This window comes from Pan paniscus, chromosome 13, assembly GCF_029289425.2.
Source record: "Pan paniscus chromosome 13, NHGRI_mPanPan1-v2.0_pri, whole genome shotgun sequence".
NCBI lineage: Eukaryota > Metazoa > Chordata > Mammalia > Primates > Hominidae > Pan > Pan paniscus.
In genome coordinates, this window is record NC_073262.2 from 47827638 (window position 1) to 47855034 (window position 27397).

General features: G+C 45.6%; 1 protein-coding gene across 5 annotated transcripts in view; it reads left to right on the forward strand.

Annotated features, from left to right (window-relative positions):
- The first annotated feature begins 5109 nt into the window (after positions 1-5109).
- The window catches only part of WDR33 (WD repeat domain 33), a 105648-nt gene continuing 83360 nt past the window's right edge, over positions 5110-27397 (forward strand). For 3 of the 5 annotated variants that reach the window (XM_003828250.6, XM_008953604.5, XM_055108563.2), the window contains exon 1: positions 5110-6614. The gene's annotated coding sequence lies outside the window, so the exon portion shown is untranslated. The remainder of the gene's footprint in view (positions 6615-27397) is intronic. The other 2 variants (XM_063595189.1, XM_063595188.1) reach the window with 1 other exon arrangement.

Below are 27397 nucleotides of genomic sequence, written 5' to 3' on the forward strand. Positions count from 1 at the left end.
GTTTTTGCCATGTTGGCCAGCTGGTCTCAAACTCCTGACCTAAAGTGATCTACCTGTCTTGGGCTCCCGAAGTGTTAGGATGACAGGCATGAGCCACCACACCTGAACTGATTTTGTTTTAACCAGGTGATTCTGGCTGCAATATAGAAAGTGCATTGCAGGAGGGGAAACTGATGAAAACGGAATCAGGGAGCATAGGTGACCATTACAGGAGTGAGCAAGAATGGATTGGATTAGAGCAGGGCTCAACATCCCTTTCTTTTATAAAGGGTCAGAGAACATTTCAGGCTTTGTGGGCTACTTATGGTTTCTGTCATATGCTCTTAGTCTTTTTTTATCTTTTCATTTACTTATTTTTAGGGATGGAGGTCTTGCTATGTCGCCCAGGCTGGCGTCAAACTTTTGGACTGAAGGGATCCCTGTGCCTCAAGTCTCTTGAGTAGCTGGGACTACAGGTGCAGATCACCATGGCCACCTTCTTCTTCTTCTTTTTTTTTTTTTCTTTAAACAACCCTTCAAAAATGTAAAAGCCATTCTTAACTAGACTTCAGGCACAGTCTGTTGATATCCAGACCAGAATGATAGCAGTGTAGGTGAAATGTGGTCAGATTAACAATTTACTTTCTATTTTTTTTTCTTTTGAGATGCCCAGGCTGGAGTGCAGTGGCGCAATCTCAGCTCACTGCAACCTCTGCTTCCCGGGTTCAAGCAATTCTCCTGCCTCAGTGTCCTGAGTAGCTGGGACTACAGGAGCGCGCCACCACACTCGGCTAATTTTTGTATTTTTGTAGAGACAGGGTTTTGCCATGTTGGCCAGGCTGGTCTTGAACTCCTGACCTCAGGTGATCTGCCCACCTTGGCCTCCCAAAGTGCTGGGATTACAGGTGTGAGCCACTGCGCCTGGCCTTACTTTCAAGACTGAACCATGTTATTCAATTTTACCAAGGAGCAAGATAAAATTCAGAAAAATCAGTATTATGCAATCAGCAAGTTAGAGGTAAGATGAAAATTCCAGAAAAGATTTGAACTCAGGACTATAGGACTAATGGAAATCCTAGAGATAGAAAAGTATTTAACACATGGGGATGAGGCTTTACTGGCAGCATTCAAGTATTCCCAAAGCTTAGGGCAAACTCTGGGCTGGGTATTGGAATTTGCCAAGTGTTCTAGAATTTCTGTAACAGCATTGTAATGGAGTAAACAGAAGCCAACCTCAGTTTACTGGTGGCAAAACCAGGACTCTGACCTGAGCCTACTGACATGGGTCCAGTGTTCTTTTTTTTCCCCCTCATGCTTTGCAGTCTAGACATGTAGTTGTGTACGCAGTATTCTAATAGGCATTTTTTGTTTTCTTGAAGTATCTGAAATGCATGTTTAAATAAACTTTATGTAATGTCTTCTTTGGTCTTTCATTCAGACTCTAGTTTAGTTTGTTCTTTTTTTTTTTTGAGACGGAGTCTCGCTCTGTTGCCCAGGCTGGAGTGCAGTGGCACGATCTCTGCTCACTGCAAGCTCCACCTCCCGGGTTCATGCCATTCTCTTGCCTCAGCCTCCCGAGTAGCTGGGACTACAGGCACCCGCCACCACGCCTGGCTAATTTTTTGTATTTTCAGTAGAGATGGGGTTTCACCATGTTAGACAGGATGGTCTTGATCTCCTGACCTCGTGATCTGCCCGCCTTGGCCTCCCAAAGTGCTGGGATTACAGGTGTGAGCCACTGCGCCTGGCCTCCTTTTATTTTTTTTTTAGGGACAGAGTTTTGCTCTGTGGCTCAGGCTGGAGTGCAGTGGTACGATCTCGGCTCACTGCAACCTCTGCCTCCCGGGTTCAAGTGATTCTTCTGCCTCAGCTTCCCAAGTAACTGAGACTACAGGCATGCACCACCATGCCCAGCTAATTTTTGTATTTTTTAGTAGAGATGGGGTTTCACCATATGCTGGCCAGGCTGGTCTCGAACTCCTGATCTTAGTTGATCCGCCCGCTTCGGCCTCCCAAAGTGCTAGGATTACAGGCATGAGCCACCACACCTGGCGTAGTTTGTTTCTGATTTTTTTGTTAGCAGGCTTGCTTTCTCTGCCTCTAGAAAGGGGGGAGAAAGCTGTATTATGCAGAGATGATGAGAACAGGATGCGTAGAAATAGTCTATGCTAATCCAGTGGGAGGTGGCATACTCAGCTGTATTTACATATAAAGAATGCACAGGGATGGTGATTGCAGCATTATTTGTATTAGCTGGTTTTGATTTCCTGAGCTCAAGTGATCCTCCCACCTAGGCCTCCCAAAGTTCTGGGATTACAGGCATGAGCCACCGCTTCAGGCCTGAGAAGCTGTTACAAAGAACGAAGATATGTCTACACGTGAACTGAGAAGGAAAGGTGCCAAGATATATTGCCAAAAGAGTACAATTTGGATAGTATCCTATCTGTGTAGGAAAAATGTACTTGTATACAATATTTTCATGTATGTGTAAAGACAATAGTGGCTGGGTGCTATGGCTAATGCCAGTAATACTAGTGTTTTGAGAGGCTGAAGTGGGAGGATCACTTAAGGATAGGAGTTCAAGATCAGCATAGGCAACATAGTGAGATCTCATCTCTACAAAAAATTGAGAAAATTAACCAGGTGTGGTGGTGCACCCCTATAGTCCCAGCTATTTGGAAGGCTCAAATGGGAGGATCACTTGAGGCCAGGAGTTCAAGGCCAGCCTGGGCAACATAGGGAGACGCTATGTCCCTAAAAAAAGAAGTAAATAAATAAATCAGGATAGTGAACTGTCATTTACCTATCACCTAGCCAATCTTGTGTCTATGTCCCTCTCTCCTCCCTTGTAACTTAGTGGAGATTTAGCCATTTTTTTTCTTGAATAAACAATCCTTATCTTGTTGAAAGACCTTGGTTAATTTCCAGCACTCTGAACACTGAAAAAATTGATTTTGACAAAATTTTGCCAGTGTTTTGTGGCTTTTATGAAGGAGAAGATTTTCAGATGTTCTTACTCAACCATTTCTGCTGATGTGCTTGGCTGGAATCACTTAAAGCCAATTCCAGACATCATATCATTTAACTCATACATACTTCAGGACATAACAGGTAAAGATTTTATTTATTTATTTTTGAGATGGAGTCTTGCTTTGTTGCCCAGGCTGGAATGAAGTGACACAATCTTGGCTCACTGCAACTTCCGCCTCTGGGGTTCAAGCGATTCTGCTGCCTCAGCCTCCTGAGTAGCTGGGATTACAGGTGCCCACCACCATGCCCAGCTATTTTTTTTTTTTTTTGTATTTTTAGTAGAGATGGGATTTCACCACGTTGACCAGGTTGGTCTTGAAATCCTGACCTCATGTGATCCACCCACCTCAGCCTCCCAAAGTACTGGGATTACAGGTGTGAGCCACCGTGCCCAGCCAACAGGTAAAGATTTTAAAAAATTAATGAAAAGTCCGGGCGCAGTGGCTCACGCCTGTAATCCCAGCACTTTGGGAGGCCGAGGCAGGTACATCACAAGGTGAGGAATTCAAGACCAGCCTGGCCAAGATAGTGAAACCCCGTCTCTACTAAAAATACAAAAATTAGCCGGGTATGATGGTGCAAGCCTGTAATTCCAACTACTCAGGAGGCTGAGGCAGAAGAATTACTTGAACCTGGGAGGCGGAGGTTGCAGTGAGCCGAGATCGCGCCACTGCACTCCAGCCTGGGCGACAGAGCAAGACTCCGTCTCAAAAAAAAAAAATAAATAATGAAAATATAGTTGTTACATATAACAAATTTAAAAACTCTTTAAAATGTCTTTTCCCCCCAGTTTGTTCAATTGGGACCCAAACAGGGAGTACACATTGCATTTGGTTGATATGCCTCTTAAGTCTCTAACCTGTAACAGATAATCTCTAACAGTTTCTTTCCTCAGTTTTTGAATTTTTATTGGAAGAAAATGTATCACATGTAAAATTTTATAAAATATAGAATACGGCTGATTGCATCCTTGCAGTATACTTAACAGATTCATTTGTCTCCTGGTCAATTTAAAAAACAATTTTCCAGGAAGGGGCCTGTGAGGTTACAGGTGTGAAGGATTTTTGCCCTTGATTAGACTGCTCCTCCAATTCAGCACATTTTAAAGATTTTCAGGGATCAGGACACTGCCTGAATGCCTCCTCTACCACTCCCAGTATAATTTCTAGGAACTGACCACTTGCTTTTCTGCCTAACCTCAAAACCCAATTGATGAGCGGACTTCTTAGCGTTACCTTCCTGACCCCATTCCCTACCTTCAGCCCTTGAGAATCCTGCCTTCTATCCTGGCTTTCCTGCCTTGCACTCAGGGTGTCCATGGCTTCCTTCCATCCTAACCTGAGCTCATCACACAGAACTGGAATTGTCTGGCCTCCTTACATATTTCTAGACACATATCAAAATAAGATTATAGGGGCTGGGCATGGTGGCGCATGGCCTGTAATCCCAGCACTTTGGGAGGCTGAGGCAGGAGGATTGCTTGAACCCAGGAGTTTGAGACCGCCCTGGGCAACATAATCAGATCTTGTCTCTGTCTCACGTGTCCGTGTGAAGAGACCACCAAACAGGCTTTGTGTGAGCAACAAGGCTGTTTATTTCACCTGGGTGCAGGTGGGCTGAGTCCGAAAAGAGAGTCAGCAAAGGGTGGTGGGATTATCATTAGTTCTTACAGGTTTTGGGATAGGCATTGGAGTTTGGAGCAATGTTTTGTGGGCAGGGGGTGGATCTCGCAAAGTACATTCTCAAGGGTGGGAGAATTATAAAGAACCTTCTTAAGGGTCGGGGAAATTACAAAGTACATTGATCAGTTAGGGTGGGGCAGAAACAAATTACAATGGTGGAATGTCATCAGTTAAGGCTATTTTCACTTTTGTGGATCTTCAGTTGCTTCAGGCCATCTGGATGTATACGTGCAAGTCACTGGGGATATGATGGCTTAGCTTGGGCTCAGAGGCCTGACAGTCTCTACTAAAATTAGCTGGGTATGGGTGTCCTGGTACAGGTCATTAGTCTGAGCTACTAGGGAGGCTGAGGTGAGAGGATCACTTGAGCCCGGAAGGTTGAGGCTGCAGTGAGTTATGATCACCCTGGGTGAGAGACCTTGTCTCTAAAAAAAGAAAAAATATAGAAGTTTATAAACATTTCTGATGTTATCATAAAAACTTTAGATACTGTGTAATGTCTGCATGATAGTCTACGTATGGATGTGCCATTATTTAATCATTGTCTGCTACTGTTTCGCTTTTTTTTTGCTATCATTAATACCTCAAAGATTAGTACACAAATCTTACTCACATCTCTGAGGCTATCCTTAGAATATTTTTGGAAGGGGATTATGGAGTCAAAAGTAAGACTTCTTTGAGACAAGGTCTTACTCTGCTGCCAAGACTTAAGTGCACTGGCACGATCTTGGCTCACTGCGCCCTCCAACTCCTGGGCTCAAGTGATCCTCCCACCCCAGTCTCCCAAGTACCCATCACAGCAATGATCACAGGAAGGCGGTCACAGGAACGCACCCCGACGCGTAAAGATGGGATCTCGCCATGTTCCCCAGGCTGGTACGATTCCTGATTCATACTGGAGAACAACTTGCTGTGCAGTTATATTTTGAACCTCATCAAAATGGAATCATACAGCGTCCTCTTCTTTGTGCCTAAGTTAACAGTAGCTGCTATTCGTTCAGGCTGTTGCGTTTATCCGTAACTTCCTATTTCTCTGTAGAAATCCACTGTATGATACACCACAATTTAGCCACTCAACTGCTGATGGACATTTAGGTTACCAGTTTTTTACTACTACGAATAAACGTGCTATGGACATTCTTGCACATGCCTTTGGTGGACGTATGCACTCATTCCTCTTGAAGTGAAATTTCTGGGGTCACAAGGTAAGCGTACATTTAGCTTTGGCAGAAACTGCAGCGGTTTTCCAAAATGGTTGCACCGTGGGGCTGTTTTTCTATCTTGGTCGCTGGACTTTAAGCGAGGCGTAATCTAGAGGCACAACTGGCTCGGGTAAGGCGTGGAGCCTGACTGTGTGCCGGGATCTGCCAGGGCTGCCACCAGCTAGCTGCACGGGTGAACAGACTCAGCAAGGTGCCACAGTGGCTTCCCACAGATCCACTCTCGGTGGGCTCGGTCCAACGACCCGCTATGTCTGCCGTACCGGCCCCGTACAAATATACTCATTCACATACTGGAAAACAGGGTGTTTTTCAGAGCATCCACGTTAGCTCACACTGTAAAAAAAAAGTCAGCACTGCGAAACGCAGTCGCTTCCTTCATCCAGTAGGTAGCGCGTCCTACTCGCTCCGGAACAAAGGAAGCGCTCTGCAGGGTCTCGCGGCCCGGCCCCTCACCTAGGCACATGCGCAGATCGAACCTCACAGAGGCCCGCGGTCCAGGCGCGCGTGACGTAGCGCCGTCCGCCAGTGCGTGATGACCCCAGAGCGTGCGTTCGGTGGCCCATAGGGGAAGATGGCGGCTGCTCCTTTGGAGGAGCGGGATTGAGAGGATCGGGGTGGGGAGACCAAACAAGAGAGACATTCCTGGCTCTGAAGGCGAACGTTTCGCTGGCCATTTAGGAGCTCTGCTCAAAGCCAGACGGTGAGTGCGGCGGCGACACGGGACTGCTCGCCTGCAGCAGGCAGCGGCACTCTCCGCCATTTTCGGGCTCGGCCGTTGCGTGCTTTGGGGGCCTGGACGGGCGCCTGGGCACAGGTTGGAGGAACTGGGAGACTCGACCTCGGGGCGGCTGGTCGAGGCAGGTTCGAGCCTTATGGGAGGGGGCTGGAGGCCAACCGGGGAAAGCGGCCATGGGAGAACTAAGGCCCTGACTGGGAGCGGTGGCGACGAGAAGACGTAAGTCAGGCCACAGTTAAGACGTGAAGTTTGGAGGGAAATGCATTTTAACTGAGGTTTGGGGCGGGAGTGGAAAGAAGTGGGCCGAGTTGAAGTAGTTGGTTGAAAGGGTCATGGGAAGTTAACGTGAAATCTGCAAAACAGCTGAAGACTTAGCCGTGATGTTATCGTGGCTTGCAATCAGTGCTTATAATAAGGATGAGGCTACAGCTTGACAGGCAAAGCCCTGCTTTTTTGGAATAGTTGTATTTCTATTTGGTTTGTGCTAGATCCCTGTTTCTAATTTTAAGTTGTCTTCTGGCAACTAAGTAGTGAGGATCTTAGCATGCTTTCTTAAAAGAAATGACAATGAATGTTTGTACTTGGTTGTAACCCTTGGGATTAGTGGCCCCTTCCGGAGTAAGGAGGAGGCGGCGGCGGCAGGTCGGTAGGGAATTCCGTAATTGGATCTATTTAAATCAAATCAGAAAAATACGGGCTACTTGTAGAAAGCCTGTCAAGAATGTTTTAAAGTAGTTTCTACACACATGATCTTAAGTTGACTGTTCAGGAACTTTGGAAGACATTAGAATATGAACAAAAAGCCTGCACTGAAAGGAACAACTCTGGGGAGCGTAGAGTTTACTTTTTAAGTACACTCTGGAGAGCTAATGCATGCTATATATACATATATATGTGTATATATGTATATATGTGTGTGTGTATATATATATAGCCTGTGAATATGGTGCAGTGGTAAACCTACTTAATTCAAACCTTTTAGTGACAGTTATGCTAGTTGTACCTCTTGTGGCATTTTTCATTTCCTCGCCTTAATTGCATTTGACCCATTTTTTATTACTGTAAGATACTTTTGCTTTTTTTGTCTCCTTGACCGGAAGAAGATAAAATATTGTATAGATTTGAGTTTTTGCTGAGACTTGAAGTTCCATATTTAGACTATCTTCTTGAAACTTGGGGAGAAATTTTAACTTGTCTTTCCTGTACTCCTGGGAAGAATTTTGGTAGAAAGTTGGCTTATGGCCGGGCGCGGTGGCTCACGCCTGTAATCCCAGCACTTTGGGACGCCAAGGTGGGCGGATCACCTGAGGTCAGGAGTTCGAGACCAGCCTGACCAACATGGCGGAACCCCCGTCTCTACTAAAAATACAAAAATTAGCTGGGTGTGGTGGTGGGCGCCTGTAATCCCAGCTACTCGGGAGGCTGAGGCAAGAGAATCACTTGAACCTCGGAGGCAGAGGTTGCAGTGAGCCAAGATCGCGCCATTGCACTCTAGCCTGGGCAACAGAGCGAGACTCCGTCTCAAAAAAAAAAAAAAAAAAAAGGAATTTGGCTTATATATATTACAATGGTTTAGACAAAAATAAATGTTTATCTGTGAAGCTGATGGCTTAACTTGGATAATTTTCTTTGGTTGGTGAAAAATACTAAACAGATTTTGCCATCACGGTTTTATATTGACGTAAGGCTTTAATTATATTTTTACTAAGCACTTAAGGTATTTATTCAGAGCTCTCTTTGCTAAGTAATAAGTTCATATACTTTTCCCATTACTTTGCGGGGGAATATTATTTGATTATGGCTGAAGTTTGAACTGCTTCATATTTCAGAATAGGATAGTAAGGTTACAGAAAAGCTTTACGATTACGACAAAGATATTAGTGAAAAATTTTCACTTATAAATGTGTTTCTGGAATTCTTTTTTTTTTTTTTTTTTGAGACAAGAGTTTCGCTCTGTCGCCCAGGCTGGAGTGCAGTGGCGCGATCTTTGGCTCGCTGCAAGCTCCGCCTCCCGGGTTCACGCCATTCTCCTGCCTCAGCCTCCCGAGTAGCTGGGACTATAGGCGCCCGCCACCGCGTCCGGCTAATTTTTTGTATTTTTAGTAGAGACGGGATTTCACCGTGTTAGCTAGGATGGTCTCGATGTCCTGACCTCGTGATCCGCCCACCTCGGCCTCCCAAAGTGCTGGGATTACAGGCGTGAGCCACCGCACCTGGCCAATTTTTGTATTTTTTAGTAGAGGCGGGGTTTCACCATGTTGGCCAGGCTGGTCTCTAACTCCTGACTTCAAATGATCCACCTGTGTGGGCCTCCCAAAGTGCTGGGATTACAGGCATGAGCCACCGCGCTCTGCTGAAAATGATTTTTCTTTGGTAACATTTATCTCCCCATTTCAAACCATTTACATTAGTCCTAGAGACTGAAGCTCTTCAGTGTATTGGAAAATCTGAGCAGTGCTACTCTCATCTGTCTGGCCCTTAAACATTTTACTAATTTTCTGGTAGTGACTGACTTTCTAAAGTTGTGTTGTACCTTGTACTCATGATTAGTGTGCTTATAAATTCCCAGAGCTAGGTAGTATTGGAAAGGGCATGTATGGGTTTCAGCAGCAAATGGACCTAGGTTTGAATGCCAGGCTCACCATTAACTACCTTTTTTATATTGGGTCAGTTAATTAAACTCTCTAAGCTTCAGTTTCTTTGTATATAAGAATGTTAACTATAAAACCTAAAGGTAAAAAGTGCCTCATATATAGTAGGCATTCTTTAAATGTTAACATTTTTTTTCTTTCTGTGATGAATTTAATTGGTGACATCATTTTCAGTTTTAAACATTAACTCAAATATCTTTGTTGAAATTTACTGACAATCTCATTCCTCTGATAAATTAATCACTCCTTTCTCTGCTATTAAAGCATTTTGTATATATCTTTAATGTATTTCGGCTATACCTTCTCCACTACTTGTGAATACTTTGGTTTTTAGTTTGTTTGTTTGTTTTCTGAGACAGGGTCTCACTTTGTCACCCAGGCTGGAATACAGTGGCATGATCATGGCTCACTGTAGCCTCTAATTCCTAGGCTCAAGCGATCCTCCCACTTCAGCCTTTCAAAGTCTTGGGAGTCATGAGTCACTGCTGCCAGCTCTTTGTGAGCACGTTGAAGACGTGCTATAGTACCTTATATTTTTGTATTCCTAAAACCTAGGCATTATACAAATTGAAGAATGAATTTTCTACAAAAATTCCCCTCATGACTTGGTTTATTTCTGATCTTTGGCTGTTGCTTATTAACTCTTTGCCTGGATTGTATTCTCCTTCCTTTCACACTATTCCTATTCTGTTCAGTCCTTAAAATCCAGCTAAATCCAATTAATGAGGTCTTCAGTGACTCTCATTTATTCATAACTTGTTTAGTTAGTCTAGTGTCTGTGTGACTGCCTTCTGTTACTTTGTGTCCCATTAGTACCTGCCTCTATGCCTTACCATTTTGAGCAGATCCTTGAGTGGGATGATACGTGCAAAACTGTGCTTTAGGCAGTTTGTTGTTATAGGCACCTGCTCTCTACTCTGTTTGCTCTCAACTTAGTAGGTGGAGGAGCAATTTTCCTTTTTTGGTATATGGAATATTCTGGTAACTTTTTTGCAACTTTAAGAAATTTCAAGCCAGGTGCAGTGGCTCACATCTGTAATCCCAGCACTTTGGGAGGCCCACACAGGTGGATCACCTGAGGTCAGGAGTTCAAGACCAGCCTGGCCAACATGGTGAAACCCCATCCCTACTAAATACAAAAAAAATTAGCCGGGCGTGGTGGCGCATTCCTGTAATCCCAGCTACTTGGGAAGCTGAGGCAAGAGAATCGCTTCAACCTTGGAGGCGGAGGTTGCAGTGAGCTGAGATTGCGCATTGTACTTCAGCCTGGGCAACAAGAGTGAAATGCCGTCTTAAAAAAAAAAATTTCAAACATGCAGCAAAGGTGAAAGAATACTACAGTGAACACCCATATGCCTTCTGTTTGGATTCGACTGTTAACCAACATTTAACCATTTTGCTTTAACTCTATATCCTCCCTTTCTTGAATGATTTGAAATTAAATTGCAGATATACTGCTTTTCCCTGTAATACCTCAGGATGCATGTCTTTGAAATAATGCTTTTTCCTATGCTTTTCTACATTTTTATTTCAAGCCAGTCTCCAGCTGAAAACATATAAAATCATTATCATACCTAAGGCAATTAGCATGAAATCTTTAGCATCATCTTTTTTTTTTTTTCCGAATGAGTTGGTGTAGTTCTATTTTTTTTGGCTTTGTTCCACAGTTGTTGAAGAGTTGGTTTAATTCTAGGTTACACAGAGTTTAGGGTAGAACAAAGACCAAAGAGCAGTCTCTGGCAAGATTCTGGGCTGGTTTTACTTTAAATTCATAGCTAAGGCAGGAATGGAGTGAAAACAACTAAAGAGAGGCCGGGCCCAGTGGCTCACGCCTGTAATCCCAGCACTTGGGAGGCTGAGGTGAGCAGATCACCTGAGGTCAGGAGTTTGAGACCAGCCTGGCCAACATTGTGTAACCTCGTCTCTACTAAAAATACAAAAATTAGCCGGGTGTGGTTGCGCATGCCTGTAGTCCCAGCTACTCGGGAGACTGAGGCATGAGAATCGCTTGAACTCAGGAGGTGGAGGTTGTAGTGAGCTGAAATTGTGCCACTGCACTGCAGCCAGGGCAACAGAGCGAGACTGTCTCAAAAAAAAAAAAAAAAAGAAAAACAACTAAAGAGATGATGAGCCACTGTAAGCATTTTAATTTATTTTATTAATATTTTTTATTTAAAATTTAAAAATTTTGTTTACTTTGAGACAGGGTCTTACTTTGTCATCCAGGTTGGAGTGCAGTGGCACAATCACAGCTCACTGCAGCCTCAACCTCCCAGCTCAAGCAATCTGCCCACCTTGGCCTCACAAAGTGCTAGGATTACAGGTGTGAGCCACCACACCTGCCGTTTTTTTTTTTTTTTTTTAAATAAAAGTTTATTCTTTAATGTGCAATAGACTCCAGCTTCAAGACGACACTTCATTCCAGCTATAGGTGGCAACAGATATTATGGCAGGGAATACAGATGTTTAAATACGAATGAAATCAAGGGTCACCATTGCTTCAGGCACAGGGCACAGCTTACTTTCTGCCAGATTTTTAAATTCCACCTGTGGCCGGAGCCCCTTCCCGGAGGCTTTCGCTTTTAGCTCCTTGTGTTTCTTTCGTTCCTTTTCTTGTTTCTGCTTGAAAGCCTTATTCATCTTCTTGGCCTGCTTTTTGGGCAGTTTCAAAGGGTTCTTCTTGCCACCTTTGAGGCCGGACCTGGCACCTGCTGCCCCTTCCTGACTCTGTCACCACAAACAGCTAGCCTCATCTTTTTAAAGAACGTTCCATATTTTGGAATTTCTTATTGTATGCTTAAAATGTCATGTATTTTGTTTCTCAATTCCTGTTGTTTCTCTATTCCTTTTATTTCCTGTAAACTACAAGTTAGATCTAGAGAGGTTTGACTAAATTTGGGTCAAATATTTTTGGCAAAAATACTTCGTAGAGGCCAGGTGCGGTGGCTCATGTCTGTAATCCCAGCACTTTGAGAGGCTGAGGCAGATGGATTGCTAGAGCCCAGGAGTTCAAGACCAGCCTGGACAGTTTGGCAAAACCCTGTCTCTATTTTAAAAAAAGAAAAAAAAATGCCGGGTTTGGTGGCCTGCGCCTGTAGTCCCAGCTACTTGGGAGGTTGAGACAGGAGGATGGCTTGAGCCAGAGAGGTGGAGGTTGCAGTGAGCCGACATCCTGCTGCTGTACTCCAGCCTAGGCGACAAGAGAACCCTGTCTCAAAAAAAAAAAAAAAAAAAAAAAAAAGAAAAAACTTCACAGGTGATGATATGTGATTTATATTGTGAGGATATACTTCTAGCTATGAGCCTTCAATAAGGTGGTAGGGACTGCCAGATGTTAGCTTGCGTTATTTACAATGCCAAATTTACCTGGTTAATGTGTCCATTGGATTTCTTCATCAAAGAGGTATATTTTTCCCTTTGCAGTTATACTTGATCTGTGGGGTGATAACTTTAGCATCATGTGAGTACCTCACTTCTCAAAATATTTTTCACTTAATGATTGATGATTATTAGCTGAGTCATTTATTGGGGGTTTTCTAATTTTGTTATTTGTTTATATTCATTAACTGTTTTCTGTAATAAAGAGCTTTTGCTTTCCCCCTTTCGTGTTTAAATGTTTAAATTTTGAAATAAATATGAACTAACAGAAGAGTTGGAAGAATAGTTCAAAGAACTCCTATGTACTTTTTATTCTGATTCACCCATTTTTAACATTTTGTCACATTTGCTTTATTCCTCCCTTCCTGCCTCCCAGCCCCTCATGTATTATTTTCGGAGCCATTTAGTGTTATTCACAGATATGCACTTCTCCGCACTTCTCCGCCCAAGAACAAGTTAAGTACCCGCAATATTAACTAATTCTGGACATTGAACATTTATATAGTATTGAAAATTCATACTCAAATTTCTCTAGTTGTCTGAGTAACATCTCACAGAATTTTTCTTTCTCTAATCCAGTATCCAATCTAGATATTTCGTTTCTTTTTTTTTTTTATTTTTTGAGACAGAGTCTCGCTCTGTCTCCCAGGCTGGGATGATCTTGGCTCACTGCAAGCTCCGCCTCCTGGGTTCACGCCATTCTCCTGCCTCAACCTCCCGAGTAGCTGGGACTACAGGCGCCCGCCACCATGCCTGGCTAATTTTTTGTATTTTTAGTAGAGACAGGGTTTCACCGTGTTAGCCAGGATGGTCTCGATCTCCTGACCTTGTGATCCGCCCTCCTCGTCCTCCCAAAGTGCTGGGATTATGGGTGTGAGCCACCACACCCGGCCCCAATCTAGATATTTCGTATCTCTTTAGTCTTTAAGCAGGAGCAGGTATTTGGCCCTTATTGCTTTTGGTCTTTTTTTTTTTTTTTTGAGACTGGATCTCACTTCGTTGCCCAGGCTAGAGTGCAGTGGCAAGATCATAGCTGCCTGCAGCCTGGAACTCCTGGGCTCAAGTGATTCTCCTACCTCAGTCTCCCAAGCACCTGGCACTAGCCCCAGTTAATTTGAGGGCTCCTTTGCTTTTTTGGCAAAACAATAACCCAAGTCCTTCTTGTCTTTTCCTTTCCTTTTGTATCTTCCCATTTCTCCAAGGAGTCCCAGTTCTTTTGGTAGAAAATATTATTTATAAACCAGGATTTGGATGCTTGGTGGTGTATGCATTTGCTTGTATGCCCTTTTCAGTGGACAGAGCTAGAAAACATGATATTAAAAATCATCAGCTTACATTGGTATTTTATTTTATTTATTTTTTGAGACAGTCTCCCTCTGTCACCTAGGCTGGAGTGCAGTTGTGCAATCTTGGCTCATTGCAACCTCTGCCTCCTGGGTTGAAGCGATTCTTGTGCCTCAGCCTCCCGAGCAGCTAGGATTACAGGCGTCTGGCTAATTTTTGTATTTTTAGTAGAGATGGGGTTTTACAATATTGGCCAGGCTGGTCTCGAACCCCTGGCCTTAAGTGATCCACTCACTTTGGCCTCTCAAAGTGTTGGGATTACAGACGTGAGCCACTGTGCCTGGCCTACATTGGTATTTTAAATTCCTAATCAAAGTTAACATTAGTGGCATTTTCTACACAGAAAACAGAGTCAGATTTATAATGCCAGTATTTTACTAACAATAACCCTACCAAGTGCAGTTTTTTTTCCAGTCCTTTTTATTCTTAGCGTATACTGCATTAAAGATGAACTTTGTTCAAAAGTTACTTGAAATAACATTTTTCAGCTTGTTTGTTGAATTTGTTTATTTTGATTATCAAATTTCACAGTTTTTGTTTGTATTCATTATTAGGGTTTGCTTTTTCTCCCTCTTAATTTAGTTTTTTTTGTTTGTTTGTTTTTGAGACAAGATCTCAATCTGTTACCTAGGCTGGAGTGTAGTGGTGCAGTTTTGGCTCCCTGTAGCCTCAACCTCGCAGGTTTGGGTGATCCTCCCACCTCAGCCTCCCAAGTAGCTGGAACGACAAGTGCGCACCACCATGCCTGGCTAATTTTTTGTATTTTTTGGTATAGTCTGGGTTTTGCCATGTTGCCCAGTCTGGGCTCGAACTCCTGGGGTCATCGATTCCTCCCTCCTCAGCCTCCCAAAATACTAGGATTACAAGGCATGAGCCACTGCACCCAGCCGTAATTTAGTCTTTTTAATACGTTATTTACATGGTTTAAAATTTACTGAAAAAAAAATTTTAAGCACCTGTGACCAAGAAGGAATAAAATTAAATACTATATTGAAAAAGTACTGGCTGGGCGTGGTGGCTCACATCTGTAATCCCAGCACTTTGGGAAGCCGAGGGGGGCAGATCACCTGGGGTCAGGAGTTCGAGACCAGCCTGGCCAACATGGTGAAACCCCATCTCTACTAAAAATACAAAAATTAGCCAGGCGTGGTGGCACATGCCTGTAATCCCAGCTACTCTGAAGGATGAGGCAGGAGAATTGCTTGCACCCGGGAGACGGAGGCTGAAGAAAAAGTAGTTAAGTCTTGCTTCTGTCTCTGAGCTCTGGAGTTCATTCCAGTTTTTACTGTGTATATTCTTTTTTTTTTTTTTCTTTTTTATTGATCATTCTCGGGTGTTTCTCGCAGAGGGGGATTTGGCAGGGTCACAGGACAATAGTGGAGGGAAGGTCAGCAGATAAACAAGTGAACAAAGTTCTCTGGTTTTCCTAGGCAGAGGACCCTGCGGCCTTCTGCAGTGTTTGTGTCCCTGGGTACTTGAGATTAGGGAGTGGTGATGACTCTTAACGAACATGCTGCCTTCAAGCATCTGTTTAACAAAGCACATCTTGCACCGCCCTTAATCCATTCAACCCTGAGTGGATACAGCACATGTTTCAGAGAGCACAGGGTTGGGGGTAAGGTCACAGATCAACAGGATCCCAAGGCAGAAGAATTTTTCTTAGTACAGAACAAAATGAAAAGTCTCCCATGTCTACCTCTTTCTACACAGACACAGCAACCATCCGATTTCTCAATCTTTTCCCCACCTTTCCCCCCTTTCTATTCCACAAAACCGCCATTGTCTTCATGGCCCGTTCTCAATGAGCTGTTGAGTACACCTCCCAGATGGGGTGGTGGCCGGGCAGAGGAGCTCCTCACTTCCCAGTAGGGGCGGCCGGGCAGAAGCGCCCCTCACCTCCCGGACGGGGCGGCTGGCCGGGCGGGGGGCTGACCCCCCACCTCCCTCCCGGACAGGGCGGCTGGCCGGGCAGAGGGGCTCCTCACTTCCCAGTAGGGGCGGCCGGGCAGAGGCGCCCCTCACTTCCCCGACGGGGCGGCTGGCCCGGCGGGGGGCTGAACCCCCCACCTCCCTCCCGGACAGGGCGGCTGGCCGGGCAGAGGGGCTCCTCACTTCCCGGTAGGGGCGGCCGGGCAGAGGCGCCCCTCACCTCCCGGACAGGGCGGCTGGCCGGGCGGGGGGCTGATCCCCCCACCTCCCTCCCGGACGGGGCGGCTGGCCGGGCGGGGGGCTGATCCCCCCACCTCCCTCCCGGACGGGGCGGCTGGCCGGGCGGGGGGCTGACCCCCCCACCTCCCTCCCGGACGGGGCGGCTGGCCGGGCGGGGGGCTGACCCCCCCACCTCCCTCCCGGACGGGGCGGCTGGCCGGGCGGGGGGCTGACCCCCCCACCTCCCTCCCGGACGGGGCGGCTGGCCGGGCGGGGGGCTGACCCCCCCACCTCCTTCCCGGACAGGGCGGCTGGCCGGGCAGAGGGGCTCCTCACTTCCCAGAAGGGGCGGCCGGGCAGAGGCGCCCCTCACCTCCCGGACGGGGCGGCTGGCCAGGCGGGGGGCTAACCCCCCCACCTCCCTCCCGGACGGGGCGGCTGGCCGGGCCAGGGGCTGACGCCCCCACCTCCCTCCCAGACAGAGCGGCTGGCCGGGCAGAGGGGCTCCTCACTTCCCAGTAGGGGCGGCCGGGCAGAGGCGCCCCCCCACCTCCTGGACAGGGCGGCTGGCCGGGCGGGGGGCTGATCCCCCCCACCTCCCTCCCGGACGGGGCGGCTGGCCGGGCGGGGGGCTGACCCCCCCACCTCCCTCCCGGACGGGGCGGCTGGCCGGGCGGGGGGCTGACCCCCCCCACCTCCCTCCCAGACGGGGCGGCTGGCCGGGCAGAGGGGCTCCTCACTTCCCAGTAGGGGCGGCCGGGCAGAGGCACCCCTCGCCTCCCGGACGGGGCGGCTGGCCAGGCGGGGGGCTGACCCCCCCACCTCCCTCCCGGACGAGGAGGGAGGACGCTCCTCACTTCTCAGACGGGGCGGCTGCCGGGCGGAGGGGCTCCCCACCTCTCAGACGGGGCGGTTGCCAGGCAGAGGGTCTCCCCACCCCTCAGACAGGGCGGCCGGGCAGAGACGCTCCTCACATCCCGGACGGGGCGGCAGGGCAGAGGTGCTCCCCACATCTCAGACGATGGGCGGCTGGGCAGAGACGCTCCTCACTTCCCAGATGTGATGGCGGCCGGGAAGAGGCGCTCCTCACTTCCTAGATGGGATGGCGGCCGGGCAGAGACGCTCCTCACTTTCCAGACTGGGCAGCCAGGCAGAGGGGCTCCTCACATCCCAGACGATGGGCGGTCAGGCGGAGACGCTCCTCACTTCCCAGACGGGGTGGCCGCCAGGCAGAGGCTGCAATCTCGGCACTTAGGGAGGCCAAGGCAGGCGGCTGGGAGGTGGTTGCAGCGAGCCGAGATCATGCCACTGCACTCCAGCCTGGGCGCCACTGAGCACTGAGTCAACGAGACTCCGTCTGCAATCCCGGCACCTCGGGAGGCCGAGGCTGGCGGATCACTCGCGGTTAGGAGCTGGAGACCAGCCCAGCCGACACATCGAAACCCCGTCTCCACCAAAAAAATACGAAAACCAGTCAGGCGTGGCGGCGCGCGCCCGCAATCGCAGGCACTCGGCAGGCTGAGGCAGGAGAATCGGGCAGGGAGGTTGCAGTGAGCTGAGATCTTTACTGTGTATATTCTTATTTTCACATTCTTAGAAGAAAGTTGGCATGCTGTATATGCTTGTGACACTTGATTTTTTTTTTTATAAATTGTGATAAATGCATAGCAAAATTTTACTGTCTTAATTTTTTTTTTTTTGAGTCGGAGTCTTGCTCTCTCCTCCAGGCTGGAGTGCAGTGGCGTGATCTCAGCTCACTCCTGGGTTCAAGTGATTCTCCTGCCTCAGCCTCCTGAGTAGCTGGGACTACAGGTGCATGCCACCACACCTGGCTAATTTTTGTATTTTTAGTAGAGACGGGGTTTTACCATGTTGGCCAGGGTGGTCTGGAATTCCTGACCTCAAGTGATCTGCCTGCCTCAGCCTCCCAAAGTGCTGGGATTACAAGCAGGAGCCACTGTGCCTGGCCTTAACCATTTTTTTTGAGATGGAGTCTCACTGTGTCACCCAGGCAGGAGTGCAGTGGCACGATCTCGGCTCACTGCAGCATCTGTCTCCTGGGTTCAAACAATTATCCTGCCTCAGTCTCCCGAGTAGCTGGCACTACAGGTGTGCACCACCACGCCCAGCTAATTTTTTGTATTTTTAGTAGAGATGGGATTTCACCATGTTGGCTAGGCTGGTCTTGAACTCCTAACCTCAAGTGATGCACATGCCTCCGCTCCACAAAGTGCTGAGATAGGCATGAACCACTGCACCTGGCTCATAATGTAATTCTGTTTTTAACATTTTTGAATAACCTCTATACTGTTTTTCATAGTGATTGTACTTTTTTTTTTGTTGTTGTGTGTTTTTTGTTTGTTTGTTTGTTTTTTAGAGACAGAGTCTCACTGTGTTGCTCAGGCTGGTCTTCGCCTCAAAGTGATCCTCCCACCATGGCCTCCCAAAGTGCTAGGATTACAGGTGTGAGCCACCATGCCCAGCCTCATTGTACCATTTTACAGTCAGTACACAATGGTTCCAATTTCTTCATATTCTTACCAACAGTTATTATTTTCTGTGTCTGTGTGTGTTTTTCCTCTGAGAAAAGGTCTCCTTCTGTTACCCCTGCTGGAGTACAGTGGTATAATCATAGCTCACTGTGCCTCAACGTCCCGGGCTCAAGCAAACCTCCTGCCTTAGCCTCCCGAGCGGCTGGGACAACAGGTGTGTGTCACCATGCCTGGCTAATTTTGTTTTTCTTTTCTTTCTTTTTTTTTTTTTTCCTAGAGACAGGGTCTCACTATGTTGTCTGTCCTGGCTGGTCTCAAACTCCTGGGCTCAATCTTCCCACTTCGGCTTCCTGAAGTGCTGAGATTACAATAGGCATGAGCCACTATGCCCATCCTAAAGTTTTACAACCCAATAATAGTAATATTCCATCACTACAGCTATCATTGAGTTTCAGAAGTTAGACTGTTAAAAGTTTCAGTAAAGAGCTTTAACCAGTTTATTGTGGAAATACTGTGTACACAATTTTTTTTGTAAAAGGAAGGAGATTTCTGTCTTAAATAGCTTTAATAAAGTTTCAGTTTCATATACAGGAATAGATTTAAATTAAAACTCAGGGCCAAGTACAGTTTACAGAAATAGGCTTTGTAAGGTCTATGGTTTTATTATTATTTTTTTCCCTCTGCAATTCCTTCATAACATTTGAATTTTTTTGCTTGTTGGTTTTTTTTTTTTTTTTTTGAGATGGAGTCTCATTATGTTGCCCAGGCTGGAGTGCAGTGATGCGATCTCAGCTCACCGCAAGCTCCGACTCCTGGGTTCATGCCATTCTTCTGCCTCAGCCTCTCGAGTAGTTGGGACTACAGGTGCCCTCCACCACACCTGGCTAATTTTTTTGAATTTTTTTTAACAGAGACGGGGTTTCACCATGTTAGCCAGGATGGTCTTGATCTCCTGACCTCATGATCCACCTGCCTCGGCCTCCCAAAGTGCTGGGATTACAGGCATGAGCCACTGTGCCCAGGCTTGCTTCTTGTTTTTAAGGAGAAAGATTATTTTTGTTAAGTGTTGATGGTGATTTGGGATCAGAAGCTGTAATTTTTATGATTCAGTTGATGGACATTAAGATTGTTTTCACTTTTTGATTATTATTAATAACGCTGCTGTAAACATTCATGTACAAATATTTGTGTGGACATAATGCTTTCAGTTCCCTTGGGAATTTACCTAGACGTAGAATTGCTGGGTCACATGGTATTTCGACATTTAACATTTGAGGAAATTCTTGACTATTTTCCCACCTAATTTTCAGTTTATTTTATGCCTAACAACCACTATTCTTTTGTAATCCAGATGGACTTCTCATGAGGGTTACTGTTTCTCCACATTCTCACTAACACTTCTTATTTTCCCTCTTTTTGACCATAGCCATCCCAGTGGATGTGAAGTGTTATCTCATTGTGGTATTCATTTATTTATATATTTTAGAGATGGGGTCTCACTCTGTTGCCCAGGCAGGAGTGCAGGTGTGATCACAGTGCACTGCAGCCTCGAACTCTTGGGCTCAAGCAGTCCTCCTGCCTGAACTCCAGCAGGAGGTGGTTCGAGTAGCTGGAACCACTGTTCCTGGTGCTCATCGTGGTTTTGTTTTGCATTTTTCTATTGATGCGATTCTCCTGCTTCAGCCTCCTGAGTAGCTGGGATTACAGGTGCCTGCCACCATGTCCGGCTAATTTTTGTATTTTTAGTAGATACGGGGTTTCGCCATGTTGGGCAGGCTGGTCTTAAACTCCTGACCCCAAGTGATCCACCTGCCTTGGCCTCCCAAAGTGCTGGGATTACAGGCGTGAGCCACCGTGTCCAGCCTGTATATCTTCTTTGGAGAAATAACTATTCACATTCTTTGCCCATTTAAGAAATTGGGTTATTTCTTGTTATTATTGAGTTTTAAGAGTTCTTCGTGTATTCTGGATGCAAGTCTCATCAGATACATGATTTGCAGAAATTTTTCCCCTTTTTGTGGATTTGTTTTCCTTTTTTTAACTTTTTTTCCCAAGTCATGTGTAGGAAGACAGTGTTTTGATTTTTTTATGGTGTCATTGAAGCAAAGAAGTTTCCAATTTTGATTATGTCCAATTTACCTACTTTTTCTTTTGTTTATTGTGCATTGGTATTACATCTAAGGCAGCTAAGCAACTGATTTTTCTCATTTGAGAATGTAGATTCTCCTCCATTGGTATAAATGTGAATATGAGTTTGACTTTTTTATTAGAAAGCAGCTATAGTGAGTTTGACCTTGTGGTTAGAAAGCTATAAGCTTTTGGCTGGTCCAATGGTAGTGGGTTATCAGAACTCATTAACATTAGTGTCACTGAAGTTGATATACAACCCTCAACTGCTAAATTTGACTGGCTTAAAAAAAAAAAAAGAAAGCTATAAGCTTTAGTTTTGGCTCTAATAAAAGCAGTTTTCAATAACTTAAATTTTACTTAGTAGAGGGAGGTTCAAGTAAAAGTTAATGAAGGACAGGTTTCATTGGTGAATTTTTTTTCACGACTTTTTTAGATATTTGTTTAACTTTCAGTTCATCGTATCTCTAATAACACTGTTTTTTTTGAAATCTAAACTGACTTGTTTGGAGGGAAATATCAAACTGTTAAGATGGTATGTGTCATAAGGTAATTAAAAGACATCATAAATTCCAGATATACTGAGGAACTAGTTAACTGGTTAGGCTTTTAGGTCTGTGTAGATAGTAGAACTAGAACCTGAGAACCATAGTTCTGAAATCAAGAGGTTCATAAAAGCTTAAGCTTATCATTTTATCTTGCTATTGACAGATTTGAAATATTCAGGGCCAACCAGCTCTTTAGGATTGTTCCTTTGGGAATGATTGTCTTTTCCTATTTTGTTAAATGCTTTTAAATTCATTTTTTTTTTTTTTTTTTTTTTGCAACGGTGTCTCGCCCTGTTGCCTAGGCTGGAGTGCAGTGGCACGATCTTGGCTCGCTGCAACCTCTGTTTCCCAGGTTCAAGCGATCCTCCTGCCTCAGCCCCCCTGGTAGCTGGGATTACAGGCATGTGCCACCATGCCTGGCTAAATTTTGTATTTTCAGTAGAGACAGGGTTTCACCATGTTGGCCAGGCTGGTCTTGAACTCCTGATCTCAGGTGATCCACCTGCCTCGGCCTCCCAGAGTGCTGGGATTACAGACATGAGCCACCACGCCCGGCTTAAATTCATTTGTTAAGCAAGGTTTAAGAAAGGAATTTTGGAAATTTCTTACCTGCTTTCTACATAATCTTTTGAGATGGGGTCTCACTCTGTCACCAGGTTGAAGTGCAGTGGTGTCATCTTGGCTTACTGGAACCTCGACTTCCTGGGCTCAAGCAGTCCTCCTGCTTCAGCCCCATGAGTAGCTGGGACCCACAGTTGTGTACCACCATGCCCGGCTACGTTTTTATGTTTTTGGTAGAGACAGGGTTTTGCCATGTTGCCCAGACTGGTCTCGAACTTCTGAGCTCGGGTGATCCACCTTCCTCAGCCTCCCGAAGTGTTGGGATTACAGGCTTGAACCACCGTGCCTGGCCTGTTGGCTTGTGATCTTGAAATTATGAAATTATTTTGCCTCTAGAGATCATCAAATCTAGACCCTTTAATTTGAAGATAAACAACACTGGAGAGATTAAATTTGTTCATAATTACAGAGTGGCAGAATTCAGGTCACCTGAATACCAGTTTAGTGTTCCCACTTTTACAAAAAAAGCCACTAAAACATTTCATAATATAGCTTGGAGGGGTTTTTTGGCTTAATATCTTTTTTTGTGTGTGACGTAGTCTTGTTCTGTCACCCAGGGTGGAGTGCAGTGGTGTGATCTTGGCTGACTGCAACCTCTGCCTCCTGGGTTCAAGTGATTCTCCTGCCTCAGCCTCCTAAGTAGCTGGGATTACAGGTGTGCGCCACCATGCCCAGCTAATTTTTGTATTTTTAGTAGAGACGGGGTTTCACCATGTTGGCCAGGCTGGTATCGAACTTCTGACCTCATGATCTGCCTACCTCAGCCTCCCAAAGTTCTGGGATTACAGACACGAGCCACTGCGCCTGGCCTGGTTTAATGTCTTTGAGAGAGAGCTAACATTTATCAGTTATATTTTGTAGCTAAAAGGTATAAAATAGGAAAATCATCCATCAGGAATCAACTGGTTACATTAATTATTTTGTGATTTGCAAGGAAAATTTTCCCTGCCATGGTGATCATTCATGGACATTCATGTGCTTTGTGTGGTGGAATGACTGGTGGTGCACTGTGAGTATTGATTTTGGGGCTACAGGTCAATTTTAGCAAGTAGGTAAATTCGCAAATGCAGAATCTGGGACTAATGAGGATTGATTATGGTTTGACCTTGGGGAAACAAACAGTTTTTCCGGTTAATTATTTTTTGTTGTTAACTCCAAGGATATAAGAAGTATGCTTTTTAATTCAAAATTCAAACAACCAGAATGTGTACTGAAACTTTTTCCCTGAACCTAGTCATTTAGGAGACAGAAATACAAAGACATTAATGTAGATTGTTTTCCCTGAAGGCAGTATACAAAGGACATGAAGATAGTGTACATAAAAGGTGGGAATAAAACTGGTTAATAAAATGGAATAAAAAAGCATGTAATGAAGAAAACTAAAATTGAAACAGGAAAGAGGAAATGAGAGAGAGAGAGAGTATGTGTATGTATGCTGGGAAAGAGCCCAAGAAATGATTTTTTTGTAGAGTCAGGGTCTCATTTTGTTGCTCAGGCTGGGCTTGAACTTGAACTCTTGAGCTCAAGCAATGGGACCTATCTTGGTCTCCCAAAGTGCTGGGATTATAGGCGTGAGCCACTGTGCTCGCTGCAGTAGAGATTTTCCTTAACCACAGTAGTGCTATCTCTCACACATGAGAAAATTAACAGCCAGGTGTGGTGGTTTATGCCCGTAATCCCAGTGCTTTAGGAGGCTGAGTCGGGCAGATCCCTTGAGGCCAGGAGTTTGAGACCAGCCTGGTCAACATGTTGAAACCCTGTCTCTAAAAAAGTATACAAAAATTAGCCAGATGTGGTGGCACATGCTGTATAGTCCCAGCTACTCAGGAGGCTGAGGTGGGAGGATCACTTGAGCCCAGGAGGTCAAGGTTGCACTGCACTCCAGTCTAGGTGACAGAGCAAGACTGTCTCAAAAAAAAAAAAAAAAAAAAAAATTAACAGTAATCACCTAATATTAATGCCTGTTCTATTTACCTAATTTACCTAGGTAAATCTATTCTGTATACCAAGTTTACCTAATTGCCCCAAAATATCTTAGGCAACTTTTTTTTTAAAGAACTAACATTCCATCAAGGTTGCTTTTATCTTTTAGTCTCATCTAGAATAGCTCTCCCCTCCACATTTTCTCCTTCTTGCATTAACTTCTGGAGGTTTCAAGACAGTTTTTTTTTTTCCCGGAGACAAAGCCTTGCTGTGTTGCCCAGGCTAGAGTGCAGTGGCTCCATCTCAGCTCGCTGCAGCCTGGACCTCCCGTGCACAAGTGATCCTCTCCATCTCAGCCTCCCGAGTAGCTGTGACCACAGGAGCATGCCACCACGCCTGGCTAACTTTTTGGTGTTTTTTTTTTTTTATAGAAAGGAGGTTTTGCCATGTTGCTTAGGCTGTTATCTTGTAGAATTTCTTGTATGTTTGTGTATCCTATGGTTTGGTAACTTTTTTCCTCTGTATTTTCTTTAAACTGGAGTACATAATTCTGCAAATCTAACTAATTTGTCCATTGTTATGGACTAAAAAAATGTAATTCTGCCTGTCTGACAGGTGTAGCTGTGTTCTAGAGATTGGGACCCATCAGGGTATTAGGACCTTCAGCATTAAAAGTTATTGTTTCAGGCAGGGCACGATGGCTCACGCCTTTAATCCCAACACTTTGGGAGGCTGAGGTGGGCAGATCACGAGGTCAGGAGTTCTGGACCATCCTGGCCAACATAGTGAAACCCTGTCTCTATTAAAGATACAAAAATTAGCCGGGCATGGTGGTACACGCCTGTAGTCTCAGCTACTCAGGAGGCTGAGGCAGGAGAATTGCTTGAACCCGAGAGGCAGAGGTTGCAGTAAGCCGAGATCGCACCATTGCACTCCAGCCTGGGCAACAGAGTGAGACTCCCTCTCAAAAAAAAAAAAAAAAAAAGAGAAGTTATTGCTTCATAACTTACTTCCCTTGTACTGATTCCACGTTCACCATCAACCTACAGAGTAGTAGCATGCAGTTTAAGAATAGAAAGTATTTTATTTTTATGTTTTGACACCAGGGTCTTATCATGTTGCTCAGGACTTGAACTACTGGGCTCAAATGATCCTCCCGCCTCAGCCTCCCAGTAGCTAGGATTACAGGTGCACAGTCACCACACCCAGCTTGAAAGTATTTCTTTCTTTCTTTCTTTTTTTTTTTTTTTTGAGACGGAGTCTCGCTTTGTTGCCCAGGCTGGGGTGCAGTGGCATGATCTCGGCTCACTGCAACACTCTGCCTCCTGGGTTCAAGCAACTCTCCTGCCTTAGCCTCCTTAGTAGCTGGAACTACAGTTGCCCGCCACTACACCTGGCTAATTTTTGTATTCTTAGTAGAGACAGGGGTTTCACCATATTGGCCGGGTTGGTCTTGAACTCCTGATCTCAAGTGATCTGCCCTCCTTGGCTTCCCAAAGTGCTGGGATTATAGGCATGAGCTACTGTGCCTGACCTCTTTCGTCTTGTCTTTGTCTCTTTTCTTTTCCGATCCTTTCCTTTCCTTTGATGAAGTCTCGCTCTTGTCCCCCAGGCTGGGGTGCGATGGTGCAATCTTGGCTCACTGCAACCTCTGCCCCCCAAGTTCAAGCGATTCTCCTGCCTCAGCCCCCCGAGTAGCTGGGATTACAGGCACCTGCCACCACACCCAGCTAATTTTGGTATTTTTAGTAGAGACGGGGTTTTACCATGTTGGCCAAGCTGGTCTAGAACTCCTGACCTCAGGTGATCCACCTGCCTCCGCCTCCCAAAGTGCTGGGATTACAGGCATGAGCCACCGTGCCTGGCCGGCTTTCTTTCTTGCTTGCTTTCTTTCTTGTCTTTGTCTGTCTTTCTGTCTGTCTGTCTGTCTGTCTTGACAAGATCTTGCTCTGTCACCTAGGCTGGAGTGCAGTGGCGTGATCTTGGCTCACTGTAGCCTCGACCACTGCAGCCTTGACCTCCTGGGCTCAGTGATTCTCCCGCCTCAGCCACCCCCTGGGGCCATGGGTGCGCCACCACTCCTGGCTAATTTTTTGTATTTTGGTAGAGACAGGGTTTCACCATGTTGCCCAGGCTGGTCTCGAACTTCTGAGCTCAATCTTTCCTCCTGCCTTGGCCTCCCAAAGTTCAGGGATGACAGGCGTGAGCCACTGTGCCTGCCCGAACAATATAGTTTCTTAAAACTTAATTCTGGCTTCTATTTCCCAAGTTGAGTAAGATGGTGAAATTTCATATTGTTTTACATTGAGTCTTTTTGTTTGTTTTCATTTTTTTGAGACAGGGTCTTGCTCTGTCACCCAGGCTGGAGTATAGTGGCATGATCATAACTCACTGCAGCCTCAAACACCTGGATTCAGGTGATTCTACTTCCTCAGCCTTCCAAGTAGCTAGGACCACAAATACCTGCCACCATGCCCGGCTAATTTATTTTATTTTTGTAGAGATGGGATCTCAGTGTGTTGCTCAGGGTGGTCTTGAACTCCTGGCCTCAAGTGATCCTCCTGCCTTGGCCTCCCAAAGTGCTGGGATTACAGGCTTGACCCACCTTGCCTGGACTAAATTGAGCTTTTTGTTTTTTTTCCTTGAGACAGAGTCTTGCTCTGTTGCCTAGGCAGGAGTGCAGTGGTATGATCTCGGCTCACTGCAACCTCCTCCTCCCGGGTTGAAGCGATTCTCCTGCCTCAGCCTCCCGAGTAGGTGGGATTACAGGCACCTGCCATCATGCCTGGCTAATTTTTATATTTTTAGTGGAGATGGGGTTTCACCATGTTGGCCAGGCTGGTCTCGAACTCTTGACCTCAGATGATCCACCCTCCTCGGCCTCCCAAAGTGCTAGGATTACAGGCATGAGCCACCGTGCCAGGCCCTAAATTGAGTTTTTGATGTACCAAATCATTAGATATTACCTGTGAAATAAATTTTAATTTATCTTGGGGGATAGTGAATACACATACATGTATGAAATTCAAAAGGTACACCTGAAATTTCTCCTCACTTTTATGCTAACTCATCTAATTTTTTTTCCCAGAGGCAATCGGTGGTAATGTTTCTGACATATCTCTCTATGAGTGTGTTTATAGTATACCACTGGCCTGCTTTGTTTGTTTCATCACAACCCAGGTACTCTAATCAAGGTAGTTTTTATTTTTTTCCTTTTTAGACCCCATGGAACTTTATATTTTCTCCTTAGATAACAGAGTCGTCAAGTGAAAAGTATAGCTTGATCATTTACCTAATTTGCTAATTTACCTAATAATCAAATTTGGAAAGTTTGTGAATGGATCAAGTTTTACTATCTCTCATGATTTATTTGTAATAATACCTTTTTTTTTTCTTTTTGAGACGGGGTCTCACTCTTTTTTGCCCAGTCTGGAGTTCAGTGGCACAATCTTGGCTCACTGCAGCCTCTGCCTCCGCCTCCCAGGTTCAAGCGATTCTCCTGCCTCAGCCTCCCG